Here is a 5,852-nt window from a genome sequence, read left to right as displayed (position 1 = left end):
GGCAGGCAGGCGCCTTGTGGGTTTTTCCTCAATCCCGGTCTCGGCGGCTCCCTCAGGCTGGAGCATGGGACACTGTCACCCCTACACGGGGCTAGCAGCTCATCCTTGTCCTGCTCTCAGAGGTGATCTTGGGGGATCCAGTCTTGGTTCCTGCTACATCTTTTAGATTTTTTAATTAATTTTGCCAATGGCCTTGAAGTATTTTAGGTTATTTCTTCGATAGGTGTTTTCATGTCAGTGTGTTACAGAACATCTGTAGGAAAACAGTAGGAAAATGGTACTGCTATGCTCTGAAGAGAAAAAAGGCTCCGTGGCACCAAAACTGGCAAAATCAGGGTTGCTGTTGGTTTTCTTACTCGGGTATTTGTTTCACAGAACTCCAGTACCGGAAGCAGAGTTTTGAGAAGGTGGCTGAAAACTCTGATTCTCGATAGACCCTGCCTGGAGTGACACATGAATCCACAGCTTTCCTTCCCTAACGTTATGTGTCTTTTTCTGACGGTGCCTTTCAGCTGGGGGTTTGGTCACAGCGCAGCTGAAGGGGTGGTGCTGGCACCGCTGCAGGCAGACCCTGCCCCTCTGCCCCACACCCTCCGCTGCAGGCAGACCCTGCCCCACACCATCCACTCCAGGCAGACCCTGCCCCACTGCCCCACACCGTCCTTTAGTAGTTCCTTCCTTGGCCCATGTGTACAGTTAGTCCTGTGACAGTGAAAAGATTTTGTCTTATCTGGCCACAACTGTATCTTAAGAAAGCAAAATTTCAGAAGCTCGGATTTGTCTTTTGTTCATTTATTGTGTTGTGGGTTTTTTGTGGTGGTGGTGGTTTGGTTTTTTGTTGTTGTTGTAGGTTTTTTTTCCCCATAAATGCAATGCAGTGGCGCTTCCTGTGATTTTTTTGGGCAATATACTTTACCATCAGAAGTTTTCTTACTGTGCTGTAACAGCGATTGCCTTGGTGTGTGTTTCTGTGAAGTGATTGCTTATTCTCTCTCTCTTTCTCTCTGCATTTGCACTTCCTAAGTTCTTACTAATGAGTCAAAACTTTTAATATTTTCCCATGTCTATTATTCTAGGTCTAATTATTGTTTTTTTTTAATGCTGTTCACTTTCTTCAGTTTATCTGTGTTCCTTTTCCTGGGAGAGCGCTGGTTATTTCATGGGTTGTAGGTGATTCCTCTGTTGTAGATTTTGTAGAAGCACTTGCTTTGCAGACAACTGTCTTATTTGTTCAGCATTCTCTCTTGCATGTGTTTAGCTCCTGCTTCTGCAGGGTTTTTTCCTTGATTTATCTGTTTTTTTTTCATTGTGATTTCTGTGGTTTCTTTGCATGACTTTTTCCACATAGTCTTATTTGTTGCCCCTATTTCTCACGTTTGTTTTCGAGCTGAATCCCTTTGAGTTGTTGATACCGACTGATGTTTGTAAATGTCATTCTGTGTCATCTGCAGGTTTCGTTCCCTTTATTCAGGCTCAGATCTCTAACTAAGATGTCAAAGAGAACCCCACTGGCAAAGATCCCTGCAGCAGCCCAGTGGACGCTCGCTGTGTCTGTTGGTCCCGTTGGTATCTATCGTTACACTTAGTTTTGAAGCCATTAGTTAATTTTCTAATAATCTGAGCAGTACTCTCCAAAGCCACTTTGAAGTCATTTTTCAGCTGTGATTTCCTTGGACAGTAGCAAAGACTGTTCTAAATCTAAGCCTGTTACATCATGCACTGTACTCTCCATTCCTTGACTTCATGGCAATCCTATCCTCCTCTGAGGAGCAGTCGAGTTCCTCCAGGCTCCAGCAGCCTGTGCCCCTCCCCTCCAGCTGCTGTGTTATCCCCACCCTCGTGCCCAACAAGTGCCCAACGTCTTCCTCTGGATGGACTTAGAAACGTGCATGTACAGCACTCGCTACAGGATCTGAGGCTGACTGGAGGGGGTGTTTGGGGTTCTTGGGGGTTTCTTGTTTGGGTTTTTTGGGTGAGTTGTTGTTCCTGCCCCTTGGGCCCTCCTTTTTCTGGAGATGATGTGGTCACTCCCCTTTGTTTTTAGATGAATTGGATGTTTTCCTGCCAGGGAGGGGCAGGTTTTCCAGTTCCCGGTGTCACTGGCTGAGTCACTGGCTCTGTTTTCCTGTTCCGTTGTACGTTTATAATTACCTTGTTCTTAGCTTCATTAGAACATGATTGCCAAGGGATAGGTGTTTTACTCTGCTGTACGAGTGCCAGAGGCTTTCAGAGCCTGGAGACAAGTCTTGGAAGCATCTGATTTGCTCTTGCCAAAGAGAAAATAAATTAGCATAGTCCTCAAAGTGCCTCCCTTCAACCAGTGTGGTAACCATTAATGAGAGATGTCTGGGCACAGTCTAATCCCCTGTAACCAGGAGTCCTGCAGGGGAGGAGCAGAAGTCGAGGGAGCACTGAGGGTTTGTGTACTGAAATGTAAAGGGGGGACTGGCTGATGTCTTCTCAGTTAATTTTACCTGGTCATACTTCTCTGTAGCAGGTCTTTGAAATAAAGTCTGCTAGTACCAGACTAGCAGGATTTAGAGAGGTTCTCTAGGTTTGAAAATCTTGTGTTCTTAGAGAAAGAGAGAGGTGTAAAAGAAAGGTTTGTGTAAGAAGATTTTCTTTATAACAAATAAGTAATCTAATTTATTTCTCCACCCCCATTTGTTTGTGAAGGATCTATGTGAACAGAAGAAAATAACTGTGTGGGGAAAACAATGTCAGTCACTGTTTCTATCCACCCTGAGAGCTAACTGAAAAATAAAGACACAGCATCTTTTTCTGCTGTTTTTTTTTGTCAGAGGTTTTATTTGTAGGAACACTTTTTTGTTTTAAACTGGAGTCACATCTATGGTTAGCTGTGTCCCTTTAAGAATCTAGTTTTGCTTGGCTGGCTGCCCTTGTTCTCTGTAGATTAATCCAGCAGAAGGTGTATAACCTGTTGACCTTCCTGGTGAGAGGGGTCTGGGAGGGTGAAGAGATAAATGAGGTTTATGCTTTCCTGTAATATCTGAGGGCAGCTTTAACCTGTGTTTTTCAGGTTTTGGCATTTCTTCTTAGCGCTTCCCGTGTGAGGGTTGAGGGGGTACTTACAGATTTTCATGGTTTTCATTTGCTTTCTGTGAAATCCTGATGCTCAGCAGTTTGGGAGTGACAGTGTGTTTATGCCACAAGGGGAGGGGGGGAGTCCTGAGCTCAAAATGGCACGGGTCTGAGTTGAGGACAGCTCTGTTCTCTCTTGTATTAAACTGGATCTGGGTGCAGTGGCTGGCATGTGTCTGATAGGAAACTTTGGACTGACAGAAAAACAGATCTGGTGGACTTGCCTCAGTGTCAGCCCTCAGGAAGTGCCCATGGTAGCTGTGAGCAGTGGTGGTCCAGGTGGAACGGGTGCTCCTGCACTGGGCTGGGTCCTGAGTGCCTGGGAAGCTCATCTGGGCTGGTGCCTTGAGCAAGGGCTGGGTCACTGCATGCAGATGGTTCATGGCTGGTTGCTTGGGCATTGCTGTATCGAAACTATCAAACACCTTTAAGCTCTTGTCTAACTACTGCTGAAATCAAGGCACATGCTTAATCTGAGACTGAGTTGAGGTCTCATTTTGCATCCTCATCCTGCCTATTTGTGGTTTACTTTAGCCTTGAGGCTTTAGGGGAAGGCTTAGGTGCTGCTGGGCAGGTTGTGCTTGGGTCATGCTTGCAACACAGACCAGCTGCCAGCATCGTGGATGCAGGAGTCTGTTCAGGGGTTCTATGGCTGGTGCTTCTCTCTATTCTGTTGTAAGCCTCTTAGCCCAGGTTCTGCTATTTCTTGTCTTGGAGACTGGCTATAGTTTTGGAGCTAATAATTTTCTGTGCTTTGTATGAGTGTTGCAAACCTCTGCCTCCTGTCTGAATTCACACAAAATTCTGTCATTGTGATGTATTTAGCTTCACATGTCCCCAAAACCCTCACAACTGGTGCCATCTACCCCTTTAGACCTAGACAAGAGGATGAGTGGTGTCATGAACAAGAGGCAGGATTAGGAAATAAGAAATTGATTTGGATATCATAAAATGGGTATTATGAGTCTCGATTTCATGCTACGTGTCAGGAAAGACTCCAGAGATGCCCAGTTTCCAGAGTGTTAAACATGAGCCCCTCTGAAGTGACACCACTTGCACATTAAACTTACAGTTCCCTGTTTTTGTCTTGAAATTCTTGTCTGGAATTTGTCCCCAGTCTGATTTTGTCATCAGGTGGTTCACTTAGGTCTTTGTGGTATAGTTTTTCCTGTGGGTAAAATGGGGGCTTTTGGGTCTGATGATCAGCATTTCAAGACAACTGACCTTCAGTGGGTTTAGGAGCAAGGCTTGTTTTAAGTTGCTATTAAAGGTTCTCTAATAATTAAGTGAATAATACTCTTAGGGAAAATGCTGATTTACTTCTGGCTCTAGTTTGGTTTGGTAAGACCCAAGTAATATTAATCAGTCAATGTCTACACTTGTCTGTACTTGAAGGGACAGTTGTGGTTTGAGTGGTGGCCAACTCTACTGGTGATTCTGCCAAAGAAACGGGGTGTGATTATTGGACTTCCTCCTGGTTCCCTGCTTTCTAACCAGCTCCGTGCTTGTCAGGAGAATGACTCCTGGTGAGTGCTGCTGCTAGCACGAGTGTGGCTCACCATTTCACCCTGCCATAACCTTCATCTGTTTGGGAAGCTGAGAAACACATGCCATGTGTCTTGGAAAGTCAGAAAGAATGGGAGCTCTGGGAACGGTTCCTGCGTGGGGGATGACGGTGACTCCCCAGGAATTGCACTGTTCCTTTGAGGACTGGGGCCAGCCCAGTGTGAGGCTCAATCCCAGGGCAACCTGGCAGTGTCAATCTCTGCTGCCCTTGCAGGCTTATTTTTCTCCCCTAGCTGAGCTATAAATCACACAGTAGTCATTTTGTCAGTCCAGGGCTGGTGGCCTCGTGTTGTAGCCTCTCTGTGGGAGCGTGAGTTGCCTGTGGCTCAAAACTCACCCTTGAGCTGGCCACCCTAGGCTGGTGGGAGGAGAACCAGGCTCTGGGTTTTGTTGCTGCTGGGCTGTATAGTTCCTTTCTGCAGTCCTTGGGGCAGCAGGGCCCCGTGCTCTGCTTCCTCTGTCACAGATGTAGCTGGCTGGTGTGCAGGGCCACGCAGAGCCCCATCACATCACGTCCTGTTGGGCTGCAGCACCCAGAGCTGCCCTGACACGTTCTCTCCTTGCTGTGATTGTGTCACTGTGCTGGACACTACAGCCTTTCTCTGCTTCAGCCAGAGCTCAGCTCCCACAGCGATTTGAGGGTTGTTTTGCTGTGCTGTGGGGCAGGTGCCTTTTGAACAGCAGTGGCTACAGCCAGTCTCAGTGTGGCAAGCAAGCCAAGCTGTTTTGTACTAGGCTGTGATACACATTCAGCTGGAGCCCAAGCTTATGTTAGGTGCGATCTCAGGCTGGTAGTGCTTGTTCCTTTGTAAACCAGTCTTACTCAGTGGGGAGACTGAGATAACAACCTCCCAATGCCCCCTGCAGATGCTGAGGATATTACCTTGCCCAGTGCACAGAGGGAGATCTCAATTCTCCCTTCTGCCTTGCCTGGTGCTGCCTGCTTCACCTACAGCAAGTCACACACACCTTAGCTGGTTCTATTCACAGGGTTAGGCAGCGTTGCTCTGCTGGACAGGGATGTTCCCAGGGAACAGCCAGTTGCTCACAGATTGCAGGAGGCCCCAGGGCAAAAGATGGGATTGTAGCCAGGCTCACTACTTGGAGTTGTTATGGAGGGCTTGAGTGTGGCCCTTCCCTTTAAAAGGCTTATCAGGCTGCACCTTCACTGGGTCTGGGGCGCA

This window comes from Merops nubicus, unplaced genomic scaffold, assembly GCF_000691845.1.
Source record: "Merops nubicus isolate BGI_N331 unplaced genomic scaffold, ASM69184v1 scaffold19817, whole genome shotgun sequence".
Taxonomy (NCBI): Eukaryota; Metazoa; Chordata; class Aves; order Coraciiformes; family Meropidae; genus Merops; species Merops nubicus.
Note: the sequence above shows the minus strand (reverse complement) of the source record.